The 15,860-nt window shown below is 41.5% G+C and overlaps 1 long non-coding RNA gene across 1 annotated transcript in view; it reads left to right on the top strand.

Moving 5' to 3' along the window:
- The first annotated feature begins 5,111 nt into the window (after positions 1 to 5,111).
- LOC132538696 (uncharacterized) overlaps positions 5,112 to 15,860 on the top strand; it is a 36,935-nt gene continuing 26,186 nt past the window's right edge. The window contains exon 1 of the long non-coding RNA XR_009550049.1: positions 5,112 to 5,209. This is a non-coding gene — a long non-coding RNA (uncharacterized LOC132538696). The remainder of the gene's footprint in view (positions 5,210 to 15,860) is intronic.

Below are 15,860 nucleotides of genomic sequence, written 5' to 3'. Positions count from 1 at the left end.
AGTTTTGACCTGAAAGAGTTCAAAGGTTATGTTGACACAAAAGGCCACACACAGAATACAGCAGCTCCACTCATACATAATTGTTAATACCTGGAAACAACCAAGATGTCTATTAGCAGGAGAGTACATGGTCAAACTGTGATTCATATGAGAGACGGGATATTATTCAACACCAACCAACAAGAAATAAGAATTCACACCATGAAAAGATATAGAAGGACTTGATGCATATTATTAAATATAACTCGACCTGAGAAGGTTACATTCTGTAGAATTCCAACAATAGAACATTTCAGAAAAGGCAAAACTTTTATTTTGTTTTGCTGTTGTTTGCTTTCTTTCTTTCTTTTTTTTTTTTTTCCTTTATGCCAAGGTCACTGCTTCATAGAGTACTTAGAGTTCTGCTCCTGCAGTCAGAATTGGATCCTTGGACTTAACTCTGGAGGCCATATGGACAGAGTGGAAGTAAAATGGGCCTCCAGGCTGCTTATGAGATTGATACGTAGGGTCAGCAGATTGCCTCCAGCCGTAGTCTTCCTATGAGTGATTCTTGTCGAAAATGAAAAAATAAAAATAGAAGGAATTAAGCGGTAGCGTAACTCCTTCAAGAAGGACCCATTTGTGCAGTATGGTAGAAAAATTCATAGTTTTCCCAGTTATTAGCTGAGTGACCTTTTGAAAATTGTTCTTTATTCATATCATGTGAAACAGTGTGAAATTACAAGTGATGAAGAATAGTAACTGTCCTCTCTACCAACAGCTCGGGTGGTTCAAGTGGTCAAGCTGCTCGTGACAAATGACGATGGTCTTCTGCCCTGGCTTTGCTTGTGCAGAGGGCAGCCCTTAAAGGAAGCACTTCCGTATTCAAGTCAGTAAGTGTGAGTAGGAAATGATCAGAACGAGAAGCTCACATGCAGCTTAGACTTCCACCATAGCCTTCTGGTTTCCTTCCTTCCCAACACACACACACACACACACACACACACACACACACACACACACAACCTTGAGAATTATATATAGTGTGCTCATAAAGTAATGACTAACATTTAAACAAGTGCAGCCTAATCTTAGGACAAGGCAAGACTCGGACCTAGATGCCCAGATTTGCAAATCCTATCTGCATTTATTTGGTCTATAACCTAAAACACCTTATTTTACTTTTCAGCACTTCACTCTCCACATCTAAAATAGACTATCAATAGTATCTATCATAGAGGGCTGCTGTGAGGAGAAATAAATGAATACACACAAAGTTTAGATCAGGGCCGGGATAGAGTTATTACTCAATAAGGGCTGGGTAGATAGCATAATGGGTATGCAAAGAGACTCTCTTGCCTGAGGCTCCAGAAGTCCCAGGTTCATTCCCCCACACTACCATAAGCCAGAGATGAGCAGTACTCTGGTTACAAAAAATAGAAAAAAATTATTAATCAATAATGGTGTTGTTGTCGCTATTATGTTCATAGGTTTAAGTGAATGTAATTGTACTCGAAATATAGATATACACACAGAGAGAGAAGTAACTGTGTACATATGCTGGGGGCTTTCATAAGCATGATTTTATTAAGTTTTTATTTTAACCTTAAACTCACTATCTTTTTTATATTACTAACTCCATGTGTCCCTCTCCTTTTCCTTCTCTTTCTCTGGGTGCTGATGGAGCTTGAGTTCAGAGCCCTCTAACCTTCATCCTATCACTTCTCCCCTGCTAGGAGTATGGATCAAGGTTGTTTTTAGAGTGCATAAGGCAAGAGGTTTGGCTTCTGTAAGTGGTTCTCCGCTGAACATGGGTGTTGGTAGGTCGAGACATACTCCCAGCTTGTTTCTGTCTTTTTCCTCGTGGGTGAGAGTTCTGGAGATGTGAGGGTCCAGGACACACTGGTTAGGTCGTCTGCCCAGAGAAGTCGGGGTGGAGTCATGGTAGCCTCTGTAACTTGGTGTCTGAAAGGTGACATGACCTAAGCTGAGACAAGATGGTTAATGAAGAGGAAACAAAAAGTAGGATTAGAGCAGATGAGATTAGGGATTTTAAGGTAGAAGAAGGCTAGGAAATCCAATTTAGGCATGTCCCTGAGGGCACACAACTATGGTAATTTTGCTTGAGTTGATAGCTAGCATGAAGTTGGATAAGAATATTGTCTGAGAGAATGGTATCAGAGTAGAGAAAAGGGCTAGAAAGTTGGATTAGGGCAGTGAGTAGCTCCCATTCTTGAAAAAATTTCTGTGAATAAAATTTGTTGGTATGCTTCTAACTCTGCTTCTAAAACCCCTTCTGTTTCATTGGTTTAATCCCCCCTGCTTAACACTGTATTCTATTTACATAACCACTGTTAACTAAGCACTGCCCTGCCTCCAGGGCATTGGTTTAATCCTGCTGGTTCATACTCTCTTTTTGCTCCACCCCCTCTCCTTGTCACACCCTGATTTCCACCAATCTCTTTTTGCCCCACCCTCTCTACATCACATCCTGTTTCCACCCTACTTGGCGAGTATATATAAGGACAGGATTGTGATTAGAGATAGCTTGGCTTAGACTGTGCTGTGTTCCACATGAATAAAGACAAACTGTGTACATCTCGGCCATGAGTCTCTGGTTGTCTGTCTCCTGCCCACAAAGCTACCCCGACAAAAATTAACTATTTACTTCCATCCACCTGTCCCAGGGCCTGTATACATACACACACACAGACACACACACAGACACACACACACACACACACACACACACACACGTGTATATATGTATTTATTTTCATTTAGCACCAGAGCCTGTATAACCTCTGAGTCCCTATTGGTCTGAGCTCACAGCTCATGGCCACAGCTGGGAACATTGTAGGCTGTACTCATTTCAGGACCAGTCTTTTCTTGAATGACAGGGCAGGATATCTATCCCCCAGCCTCCCTGCAGAGACTGGGGCTATCCCTACCATTGCTGTTAGGCTCATTATCTTACTGAACTGTGGTCAGACAGACTAAGTAACATGTTGAAGAGCTAGAAAGTGGGGACTGAGATTCAAACCTATAAACATCTACCTCTAAAGCCCCTACAGTGTCATTTTTCTCTCCCTATGGGAAGCTGCCATCGTTACCCAAATGTTCAGATATTATGTAAGGGGTTTCCTTCAGTGCTTCATGACCTTGTTTGCTCAGCACTAGAACACTTCTAAAAAAAAAAAGGTTATAAAAAATTAAAAACATCTTACTATCACCATTTATTATCTAGGTGAGTAAACCAATTGTGTAATGTTTGGAGTTATAAATAAGGTAAGTGACTGGAAAACCAGCCCTGGAGACAACCTATACAGAGAAGTTCTAAAATGCCTTTGAAAAGTTCATTATCACAGGAAAATGTCATCATCTCCCCCCCCTCATTTGGTTACTTTGCTTCTGATATTGCTTTCGTAGATGAGTTTGGTTTTTTTTTCTTAACAGTTTGGCTGTAACTTCTTGTATGTGAAAGAGCACAGAGTAAGATTATCTTTGCATATTGATGAGTGAGATTTCAATCTGCTTTTCCACACTGGAATGCTTTATGCTATTCCTCTATGATGCCTAGAATAATCTTGTGTTCCCAGGGACTCCAAGGTCTAGACCTCGTGGAGGCCAAGACAAGAGACAGAATAAAGTACTGAGCTTGGTACTTTTTCCAACAATACTGGAGCTGGGCACTGTTTCCTCTTAGGAGTCTGAATCTCTGGGAGGTAAACAGAGGCCTAGAATTGGTCCATAGCCTAGATGCCTGCAGATCACAGAGCCAGTGCTACAGAGCTGAGGCCAGGGCTGGCCTGTATCTCCAGGTTTGCCTTCTTCCCTGCCTGTGACTGCAGCTATTGATAGTTCAAGCCCGAAAGCCTTCATTCTGGGCCTTTTGTAGCTTCTTAGACTTAGAGGTAGAGCAGGGCAGGTAGGGGTATAATTAAGTAATTATTGAAGCTATTCCGGGCCTGCTGGCCCACTTATTCCTGGCTCCGTGGAAGATACAAATAGATTATCCCCTTTCTGGAAGTGACTACTCAGAGGTCTGTAATCCAATTAGATGGATTCCTTTGCCATCTCATCTAGCCTTAAGGGCTTGTGCCTTAGAGATTCTGTCCTCATGTGCCACCCTTATAGAAATACCCTGTCTCTGAGGTAATGCTAGCCATGCACCTGAAGTGGCCATCTCCATTAGCTTCACAATCAGCAGAGCTGGCAGATTAAACAGGACTAGCCTTTTTCTGGGGTCCGATTTTATTTTATACCTTATCACCCCAGATAAGCAAATATTCAGAGAAATAGGGAAAGAAGGATTTGGCAGAGAAAGGAGGAGGTGAAAAATAGGTAAGTATATGCTTTAATTGGAAAAGATCATAGTTGTTCAACAGGGGAAAATATTTGAAGACAAACGCAGCTGTTAAAAAAAACAAAGCGATCCAAATCACATGAACTATCATGATTGTTCTCTGTCTACATGGCCTCTGAGACTCTTGCCTTATTTCATTATGCTGGCTCTTTCTACATTATGCCTATTATGATTCACCTATTAAAGAAGAGCTTTGAAGCCCTGTTAATATGTGACTCCAGGAAAACCCAAGGTAGGGAGGAAAACTCAACTCCGTCAACACTCTGGGGAACTTGGCTCCGCAAGGAGACATTAATTCAAAACCAAAAACAAGCCAGTGATTACCAAGATGTGTTTCACTCTTGTTTTCCAAATCTTGATCCTTAATCCATTAGAGCTGATTTTGCATGATCCACTATGTTGTACATTTTCGGGACTAGGGGTGGGTTTTCTTGGATAGAGGCACATAGTCTGGAGACCATGAACAAGGAGGAAGGAACTCATTTTATGAAACAGCCAGAAGCAAACCCATGCTGGTGATGGCATGTGTGATGCACACATGCTCCTACTTGCAGAACAATCATCTTGATGGGGTGTTGCTTATAAAAATCATGACATTTGGAGTTTGGCATGTCTGCTGTTTTCCTTTTGATACTGAAAAGCTGCCCAAGCTATGCAAATCAACCACAGTCTTGCTTGTCCTTTTAATTATTGAAGGAGGGATGTAAGCAATTTACTTGTTAATCATGCAAGAGCAGAGGCCCTGCTTTCTCATCTGAATGGATCTTGAAATCTCAGATTCAACAACAACAGCACAACCAGTGAACATACTTAGACTCTAAATCTCACAGCAGATCATATCGAACAATTTTTAAACTTCTTAAGGTGAGTCACATACAAAAGTTCAATAGGCTCCCAATTACATTTGCCCCAGAGGTAACAAGGAATCTTGCTGTGCTCCTCATCTATTTCCATTTAAAGCTGAATTCTCATAGCAGATCAGTCAGTGGTTACCTGAAGAGGAGGCTGGCCAGCCTTTCAGGTCTTCTCACCTCCACACAAAGGCTCAGAGAGAAGTTAGAGGGCAGAAGGAAATTGGCTCGGGGTTCTAGAGCATCAGTTCCTGTGCAGAGAAACTGGGCTCCCTTCTTCTCCAAGTGATGGAGACTGATGAAGGGAGTAGAAAAAGGAAAACCTATGAGGTACAAAGAGGTGGAGAAAACAGAATCAAAACTATTTGGATGAGATAACAATAGGAGACAACTGCATGTTTCCTCTGCTCCTGAGGAGAAAACAGTGCAGCAGAAGCAATAGGCATTGCTCTTTGAGGGCAGAAAAACATTGTACATCTGGGATTGGGGAATGAGCTTCCCACTAAGGAGAAAAGCCCAGTCTAGATGCAGAGTTTGTCCATGGCTTCAGTTAGTAAAAGACTGTAGACCATATCACCTCTCTTGCTAATACACCCACCCACACACACTTTGGTCACTTCAGGGGATCTATTGCTTTGAATTCTATTTTTTGAAAATATTTATTTATTTATTTTCCTTTTTGTTGCCCTTTTTATTGTTGTTGTTGTTATAATTATTGTTGTTGATGTCATTGTTGTTGGATAGGACAGAGAGAAATGGAGAGAGGAGGGGAAGACAGAGAGGGGGAGAGAAAGACAGACACCTGCAGACCTGCTTCACTGCCTTTGAAGTGACTCCCCTGCAGGTGGGGAGCCAGGGGCTCAAACCAGGATCCTTGCACTGGTCCTTGCGCTTTGTGTTTGTTTGTTTTTTACATAGAGAGTCAGAGACTAGAAGGTTGGGGAGAGAGGTTCAGAGACAGTGTACACCATTGGCACAACCTTCAGTGTAGTGGGAGTAGGGCTCAAGCTTGGGTCATGCACAAGGAGAAGCAGCTGCCTCCCTGGGTGAGCTATTTTGCCCACTCAAGATTTTAAATTTTTAATGAAACCTGCTTTTGTTTGTTTGTTTGTTTTAACACTCTGGGTTAAATTTTTCAGGTAGAGAGAGGGAAGGGGAGGAATTATAAGGGAGAATGAAAAAGGGAGACAGAGAGAGAGAAACAGAGGGAAAGACTCAAAGCACCAAAGTTTCCTCTAGTGTGTTAGAGATTGGGTTTGAACCCAGGATTCGTACATGGAAAAGAAAGTCTACTATCTATACATTCCTGTCTATTTCCCACAACTTTGACCTTTCCATCACTTTCTTCTTTTTCTCCTTAGCACATAAAAGTAAGTGCTCTAAGCTCTCCTATGTTTAAAAGATACACAGCCAAAAATATAGCTATTTCTAAATTATGTTAGAGAAATGCAAATAAAGACAACAATGAGATACCACAGCACTCTTGTGAGAATGACATACATCAGAAATAATAGAAACAACAGATGCTGGAGAGATAGTAGGGGCAAAGGAACCTTCCTACACTGCTGGTGGGAATGTCAATTGGTCCTACCCCTGTGAAGAGCAGTCTGAAAAATTCTCAGAAGACTAGAAGTGGACCTACCCTATCCTATGACCCTGAAATTCCCCTCCTGGGGATATAGCCTAAAGAATGCAATGCATTCATCCAAAGAAATTGTTGTATGCCTATGCTTATAACATCAAAATTTGTGAAAGTTGAATCCTGGATGCAACCTAGATGTCCAATAACAAGTGAGTGACTGAGAAATATACATATTTAAATTAGAATACTACTCAGCTATGAAGAATGATGAATTTCACCTTCTTCACCTCATCTTGAACAGAGCTTGAAGGAATCTTGTTAAGTGATATAAACCAGAAAGAGAAGGGTGAATATAGGATGATCTCACTCGTAGACAGAATTTGAGAGAAAAAAAAAAAAAAGACAGAGCAACACAAAGCATAACTTGGACTGCTTTTGGTGTATTGTACCCAAGTAAAGGACTCTGGGAAAAGGAGGGCCTTCAGATCCTGTTCATGATGGTGGTGGAGGACCTAGACTATGGGTGAGAGTATTTTACAGGGGACTGAGAAATTTTACACATTTATCAAAAATAGTATTTACTGTAACTATTAATCCCCTATAAAAAAAAATAAATAAATGTTGAAAAATAGTTGACCATTTGGGACTAGCTCAAAAAAATTAAAACTAGGGGGCCAGGTGGTGGTGTACCTGGTTAAGCACACAACCTGTTCTTCTCTTTTCTTCTTCTAGCATTTGCCCTTCTTCCATAGCCAATCAACAGCGTCAGATTGAGCCTGATGTAAAGTTTCGAGACCTCCTTTGAATCTGGAGAGGTGGCAGTCGTTGACTATGTGGGTCATAGTCTGTCTGTAGCCGCAGGGGCAATTCAGTCGTCTCTGGCTCCCCAGCGATGGAACATAGCGGAGCACCGGCCATGGCCTGTTCGATAGCGATTGAGGAGGACCCAATCATAACGTGCTAGGTCAAAGCCGGGTTGACGCTTGCAGGGATCTGTGATGAGGTGTTTGTTCTTTACGTCAGCTGACTGCCAACTCTGTTTCCAAGAGACTGGAACAGAGAAGTTCAGTGTAGGCGTAGGGGACCAGATTGGGTGACGAGACATCAAGCGTTGGACAGGGTGGGCGAAGATATCCGCGTATATTGGCAGGTCCGGTCGAGCATAGACGTGGGAAATGAACTTAGTTGATGCCGCATCCCGACGAATATCTGGCGGGGCGATGTTGCTAAGAACTGTCAGCCATGGAACCGGGGTGGAACGGATGGTTCCAGAAATTATCCTCATGGAGGAATATAATTTGGAATCGACCTAGTGGACATGGGGCTACGGAACCATACTGGGGCACAGTATTCTGCAGTGGAATAGCATAATGCCAGAGATGATGATCGTAGTGTGGAAGCGCTCGCGCCCCATGAGGAGCTGGCCAGTCTTGCAATGATGTTATTCCGCGCACCCACCTTTGCTGCAGTTTTTATGAGATGTTCGTGAAATGACAGAGTGCCATCAAGAGTAACGCCAAGATAGACTGGCTGGGCTTCATGCTGGATTCTCGTATCGCCAAGCTGCACATTAAGCTCACGCGAGGCCGAGGCATGGTGTAGATGGAAAACAGATGATACCATCTTTGCAGTGCTAGGGATTAGTTGCCATTTTTTACAGTAATCAGATATCAGAGACATGTCTTTCGTGAATGTTTCCTCGAGAATGTCGAACTTGGATGCCTGAGTTGCACAGCAGATGTCATCGGCATAGATGAACTTCTTTGAAGAAGTTTCTGGGAGGTCATTGATGTAAATATTAAATAGCGTAGGAGCCAGAACAGAGCCCTGGGGGAGGCCACTTGAGACAAGTCTCCATCTGCTAGACTTGTCACCCAGATGCACCCGGAATCTTCTGTTTTGGAGAAGAAACGATATAGTGTTGGCCACCCATGGAGGCAGGCATCTTGAGATCTTGATTAGGAGACCACGGTGCCAGACCATGTCATAGGCTGCTGTGAGATCAACAAAGACAGCACCCATCTTTAAATTCTTCTGGAATCCATTTTCAGTGTAAGTTGAGAGGGCCAGGGCTTGTTCTCTTTCTCTAGTGGGGTGGAACTCTGAAGAGGCAAGGTTCTAGGACACACTGGTGAGCTTGTCTTCCCAGAGAAGTCAGAATGTAGTCATGGTGGCATCTGCAGCTCGGTGTCTGGAAGGTGCTATAGATAAAGCAAGACAAAATGGTTAAGGAACAGGAACCAAAATGTAGGGACAGAGCAGATGAGAATAGTGATCTTAGTGTGGAAGAAAGGAAGTTAAGAAGTCCATTTTAGGCATGTTCCTAGGGGGCCACGGCTATTATAGTTTTTGCTTGAGTTTGATAGCTTATGTGGAGTTGTATGAAAGTACTGTCTTAGAAGATGGTATCAGAGTAGAGAAAAGGGCTAGAAAGTTGGATTAGGGCAGAGTAGCTCCCATCTTTGAAAAAAAAAATCTATGGATAAAATTAACTATTTACCCCCATTCACCTGATCCAAGGCATATATATATATATAGCACAGGAGCCTGTGTTACCTCTGAGTCCCTGTTGATCTGTGCTCATAGGCTATATATATATATATATATATATATGTATACATATATATATATATATATATATGTTTATTTATTTATTTTCCCTTTTGTTGCCCTTGTTGTTTTTTAGTGTTGTTGTAGTTTTTATTGATATCATCATTATTGGACAGGACAGAGAGAAATGGAGAAAGGAGGGGAAGACAGAGAGAAGGAGAGAAAGACTCCTGCAGATCTGCTTCACCGCCTGTGAAGCGAACCCCCGTGCAGGTGGGGAGCTGGCGCCTTGAACTGGGATCTTTACGCTGGTCCTTGTGCTTCATGCTATGGCATCAAGTTTTAATACCCCACCCACTCCATCTTGGAAACCACCATTTGCCCTCCCCACAAGAGGTCAAGCCCACTCTGAGATGAGGTTAAGACCAAGTTCAGCTGTGCTGGCATGTAAAGTGATTTCTCTTGTATCTGACCACTCCCCTGGCTTCCTGTACCCCTCAGAATTAAGATGTCAGAATATTGACTCTAGAGACTGACAATAGGGATACAAACTTCTTTCTCTTTTAGTAAATGTACTAGGTGCTAAAATAATCTCTGGTCACGCACATTGCTGTGAGAGAGTCTGTGAATGTGTGCTAGAAAGTGTGAACACATTTCTTCAGGCATTTGACTATGAGGTATCACATCAAGGAAATTCCCTTTTGTCCTTTAATTCCACCGCCTTATGTAACCTTAGGTCAATTTATCACATGGACCTTCAGTAAGTAGGAAATGAGAAAAAACATAGATCAAAGCCAACTTCGTCCTATAAACATGACAAAGATCAGAGAGAAAGGAGACAAATGTACTCACTGAGGGGCTCAACTGTATACTTGTTAACTAGGCCCTCTGTACTTTGCCTAGACCTCAACTTTGAGAATTATCCACATTACTCGAAGCACGTAGTTACCCTATGAGCAAACACTATTGCCCTCACTTCACCAATGTCAATGCAAATGCCCCTCCCCCCACAAAAAGTGGTAAGAGACAAAGGGTCAAGTCTTTTGGTTTTGAAACTGGAGATTTATTCCCTATACAATATTCTTCCCAGTTTCATTCTGTGGGTCTCTAGCACAACCGAGAGAATTAGCACTCCATATATTCTCTTCATTGTGACTGCTACTACAGATGGAGCAGGCAAGGGCAAATTCCTACCTTACCCACCTGCATTTTCTTTCTCTTTATCTCTCTCTCTCTTTCTTTCTTTCTTTCTTTCTTTCTTTCTTTCTTTCTTTCTTTCTTTCTGTCTGTCTGTCTGTCTGTCTTTCTTTCTTTCTTTCTTTCTTTCTTCTCTTCTTCTTCTGTGACTTAGTGCCACCACTACAAATATACTGCACATAGTGGCCATTTTATTTTTCCATTTTATTGGATAGGACAGAGAAATTGAAAGGGGGAGGGGTGATAAAAAGGGGGGAGAAAGATGCCTACAGATCTACTTCATCGACTGTGAAGTGTCCCCCCTGCAGGTGGGGAGTCAGGGACTTTAACTGGGATCCTTACATGGTCCTTGTGCTTCATACTATGTGCGCTTAACCCAGTGTGCTACTGCCCAGCCCCTGCACTTTTGTCTTCTTAAGTGTGTTCATCTGTCCTGGAATAGTGAAAAGAGGGGAAATGTCCAAATGGAAGCATAGGGATGTGACAGACTAAGCAAAAGCCTTTTAAAACCTTTGCATGTTAACTACTTTGTTTTATGTGGATCATTATTGACTCTAAAATATGTTTAGAAGCAACTCCCCAAATGCTTGCATTCAGGAAAATGGTATTAGAATGCAGTTAATGGAATGGAAAAATGCTAAGTCTTTAAAAAAAAATTTCCACTTATTTCAAAGATACAAATTTTTTTATTTTAGACTAAGACTACAGGTGTTTTAACTTATCAAATTTATAAAAGAAACCATTAAGTCTGGAGTACGGAATTTTCCTGAGACAATACACCTGCATTTGATGGTTATACTCACATTAAAGTGTCATATTGTAGGCTCTCTCCTACCGGTCACCTTAAAAATAGAATTCATGGACCCATAGGGAGAAGTACTAAGAGTTACTACAGTGAGATGTCTTTCAAGTTTAATGAAAGGCACTAGCAAAAGGCCAAGAAGGGAGGGGCATGCCTTGTAACAGAGATTCTAGGTCAAGGCAGAGTCACAGAACTTCCTGAGTTATTCCCTCTCTGGACTGGGCTAGATCAGTCGTTGTCAGATATTTACAACCCAGTGAGTTGACAACTACTAACACTTCTCCGTTTCAGTTGTAGGAATATGCCTCTGGTTTTATAATCAATCAAGAAACTGTAGGATAGGCTTATTGAAAATCTTTTAACAGTAGTGCTGCAAAACAACTCTGTCTACTGGCTTACATGTGAATGTGATAAAGTTTTGTTTTATCATTTATTGGATAGTGACAGAGAAATTGCAATGGAAGGGAGAAATAGGGAGCGAGACAGAGCACACCCCCAGAACTCCTTTACTGAAGCGTCCCCCTGTAGGTGACGACAAGGGGCTTAAACGGAGCCCTTGTGCAAGGTAACGTGCATTGAAATGAGTGCGCTGCCACCTGGCCCCTGCTTTGAAATTTTTTCAAAACACTGATTCTTTGTAAATCACACATCTAACCTCTTTTTCCCATAACTGGAACCAAGATTACTACCCTCTATACATATAGTTTAAATAAATATGTTGTGATCATTCATGGGTAAGAACCACTATGATGGAAAGGTAAATCTCAGGTTTCTTTCTTTTCAAAATGATTTTTATTTATTTATTTATGAAAAAGAGGGATAGAGAGAGAGAGAGAGAGAGACGAGGAGGAGGAACCAGACATCACTTTGGTGATGCTGGGGATTGAACTCATGCTTGAGGGTCCAACACTATCCACTGTACCTCCCTGACAACCAGATTGCAGGTTTCTAGTCCGCAAAATAGGGATGCCACGTGAGCTAATGTTTGATTCACGTTGTGAATTAAAAGAAAGCAGTACTCCCAGAGAAAATGCCTGGCATATGGAAAATAATAAAAACATATTGTGTACACAGAGTGTTGTTAGGCAAAGGACTCCTCTGTCCAATGAATGAGTGTGAAACAGACTCCAGAAGACCTCTAAACTGGCTTTGTTGTCCAGCTCTTTCTCTACTTTCTCGCTGACACGACTGGCATGTCTTCAAGAAAGCTGGCACATGAGGACTTACAGTTATATCCAACTGGGAAGCTAAAAACAGCAACCTCGTGCATTTTGCTAAGCCCCAAACTGAGAGAAAGCTGGTGTTACCCTCTGGCCTTGACCAGGGCACAGCCAAGGGAAGATAATGGCTCTAGCCTTTAATCACCACCTCCTCAGGAGAACGCGCAGCCTTTTTCTAAGTAATTGGCCAATTAAATTTTAAACCCAGGAGACTTTTTTTTTTCATAAAACATACAGACTTTTATTGCGATTTCTAAAACATCCAAGATCTGTAAATACAATTATTTATAGCCTTGTAAAAATGTGTGCCGTGTGCCAGATGAACAGAGTAGACTGTTGGCTTAGGTTGTTTGCGCTCTCACTGAGGTACTGTGCGTGCCTCCAAGCTGCTGCAGTTGTCAGCAACTAGAGTTTTTCCAAATAGCCCATGGATAGAACTAACTGTTTTGTTTGCTTGCTCTCTCTCTCTCTCTTTCTCTCTCTCTCTCTCTCTCTCTCTCTCTCTCTCTCTCTCTCTCACACACACACACACACACACACACACACACACTTGTATTTTTAACTACAATCTATATATTTCCTCCATGGGAAGGTGTTAAAATTGGAGGTGTTTATTTAACACTTAAGTTATTGCTATGTGATATTAGGAAGAAAATTTAGTTTTTCTGGATTTTAGATTTCTTGAAATATAAAGGAGATCAGCTTGGGCACACAGATATGTTTTAGTTGACCATTGTTGTTGTAGAAATGTGAATGACTTTTCTAAGCAATCATTTCCCAGTTCCCATAGTTTTAACCACCCCTAATATTCTCCAGCTGTCTTTTTGTACGTGTTTCACTTGCTGATTTTTTTACTCCTGTATCTCACTTACTTTATTTTTAAAAAGTAGAGAAATACAGCTTTTTTTTTAAAGAAAAAAAGAAAGAAAGACCAGAGCACTGCTAAACTTTGGTTTATGGTGGTGTTGGGGATTGAACCTATGAACTTAGAGCCTTAGGCATGCTAGTTACTTGCATAACCATTATTGCTTTCTCCCCAGCTCTGTCCCTCACTTTATTTCCTTTTCTTTTTATTTATTTAAAGAGGGATAAGAGAGAGAAGAAAAAGGAGAGGAAGAAGAAGGAGGAGGAGAAAGAGGAGGAGGAGAAGGAGGAGGAGGAGGAGAAGGAGGAGGAGGAGGAGGAGGAGGAGGAGGAGGAGGAGGAGGAGGAGAAGGAGAAGGAGAAGGAGAAGGAGAAGGAGAAGGAGAAGGAGAAGGAGAAGGAGAAGGAGAAGGAGAAGGAGAAGGAGAAGGAGAAGGAGAAGGAGAAGGAGAAGGAGAAGGGAAAGAAATCATTCTGGTGCATGTGTTGCCAGTGATAGAACTCAGGACCTCATGCTTGAGAGTCTAATGTTTTAACTACTACATCAACTCCCAGATCACTGTCCCTCACTTTCTAACAGGTAATTTTAAGGATAGACCTGACAAAGAATATGATATTTAGTCATATTTAGAGTATTTTCTAGGCTTTTTAAAGTATCTGGGTTTGCAGGGTTTGGATGAAATGATCCAGAAGACTTCCTCTGGCTAGAAGACTCCCATTAGCTGTTCTTGGGAGTTTTTGAGTTGTTTAATCTCTTGGCTGTTAGCATAAACAAGATCCTCATTCTTTCACAGTTAGGCTTGTGGATTTAAGCATGGCTCAGACAAAAAAGAAAAAATCATTACTTTCTGATAGGAAATTGAAGTTCAATCTCTCTATAAATATTTTTGAAGATGTATGTTCTGTAACTCTAGATTCTTATCTGGAGAGTATCACGGATTTCAGCCAGGCAACAAACACCTCTCCTTTTATGGACTGTGTAGCTGAAACTCACCCAGAAGTTTCTGTTTGTCTTTTTTTCGTTTGTCTTTTGTTCTGTCACTAAGTATATTGAGCAAATCATCCTGACAATTTAAGTCCTAGATGTGACAAATAAAGATTTAAATTGTATGATTAAGCATCATGATTTTATGAGCAGGTAACCTGAGTTTCTAGTGCTTTGGGCTTGAAGCCAATGGAAATCCAGTCAGATATTTCTCCTAAGTAAAAGCCCAAGGGATCCAGGCTAGAACCCAATAAGGTACAAAGGGATTCTCCTTTAGGGTTTTATTTTTTTGAAAAATAATCAACATTACGGGGTGTTGAGCAGTGATATACCTGGTTGAGTACACATATTACCATGTGCAGGGAACTGAGAGAGAGGAAAAAAAAAAAAAAAAAAAAGGAAAGGAGCTTGGAAAGGAAGAGGAGATGGGACCTTTTAAAAAAGAAAAAAAAATGGGGAGAGCAATTGTATAGAAACATAAATAGCTGTAAAATAATAGCCTATATCTACAACCTTAGCTGTAGCTTACAGTAGAGGGATTGGGATTCAGAACTCTGGTGGTAGGAACGGCATGGACTTACACCCTTGAGGCCAGGTGGTAGCGCACCTGGTTGAGCGCACATATTACAATGCTCAAGGACCTGGGTTTGAGCCCCCAGTCCCCACCTGCAGGGGGAAAGCTTTGGAGTGGTGAAGCAGGGCTGCAGGTGTCTCTCTGTCTCTCTCGCTCTCTATCAGCTCCTTGCCTCTTGATTTCTGGCTGTTTCTATCCAGTAAATAAAGATAATAAAAATATTTTTTTAAAAAGAATTATACCCTTATTGGCATGTAATTTTTAAAATCAATATTAAAACACTAATAAAAACTTTTTTAAAAGAACAAAGGAAAGGAAAGGAAAAATGGCTGCTTGGAGCTTAAAGCAGTGGGTTCATCATGTAGGCACTAGGCCTCAGAGATAACCCTGGTGGCAATAAAAAATAAAATAATGTAATATGATAATCAACATCTGTTCTCCCAGACCCAGCTTAATAGTTCTATCTTCCCCAAACCAGGGAGTTTATTTATCCAGCTGGAATTCCAGCCAGAGAATAAAATCTGTCCACTTTGACCAGGGAAATGATATTCCTGAGGAAATGGTTTTACCTTTGCATTCATTATGGAACTGCTCTTAATCAAGGGCAGTTGTGATCGGCAGATGCAATATTATTTCATGTGAATTGAGAGAAGCATGCAGGAAAGTGCGGAGCTAGAAGGAATTATGTTAAGTAAGCTAAGTCAGAAAGATAAAGATGAGTATGGGATGATGCCCACTCATCAACAGAAATTGAGAAAGAAGAACAGAAAGGGAAACTAAAAGCAGGTCACCAAAGTAAAAACCCTGTGGTGAGGAGGAGGGTGGACATTCGGCTTCCTGGGGCTGCGGGTGGCAGGGGTGGGCGGGTGGGAGGGGACACAGTCTTTTGG

Source organism: Erinaceus europaeus, chromosome 5, assembly GCF_950295315.1.
Source record: "Erinaceus europaeus chromosome 5, mEriEur2.1, whole genome shotgun sequence".
Classification (NCBI taxonomy): domain Eukaryota; kingdom Metazoa; phylum Chordata; class Mammalia; order Eulipotyphla; family Erinaceidae; genus Erinaceus; species Erinaceus europaeus.
Note: the sequence above shows the minus strand (reverse complement) of the source record. Positions and strands in the feature narration are given on the sequence as shown.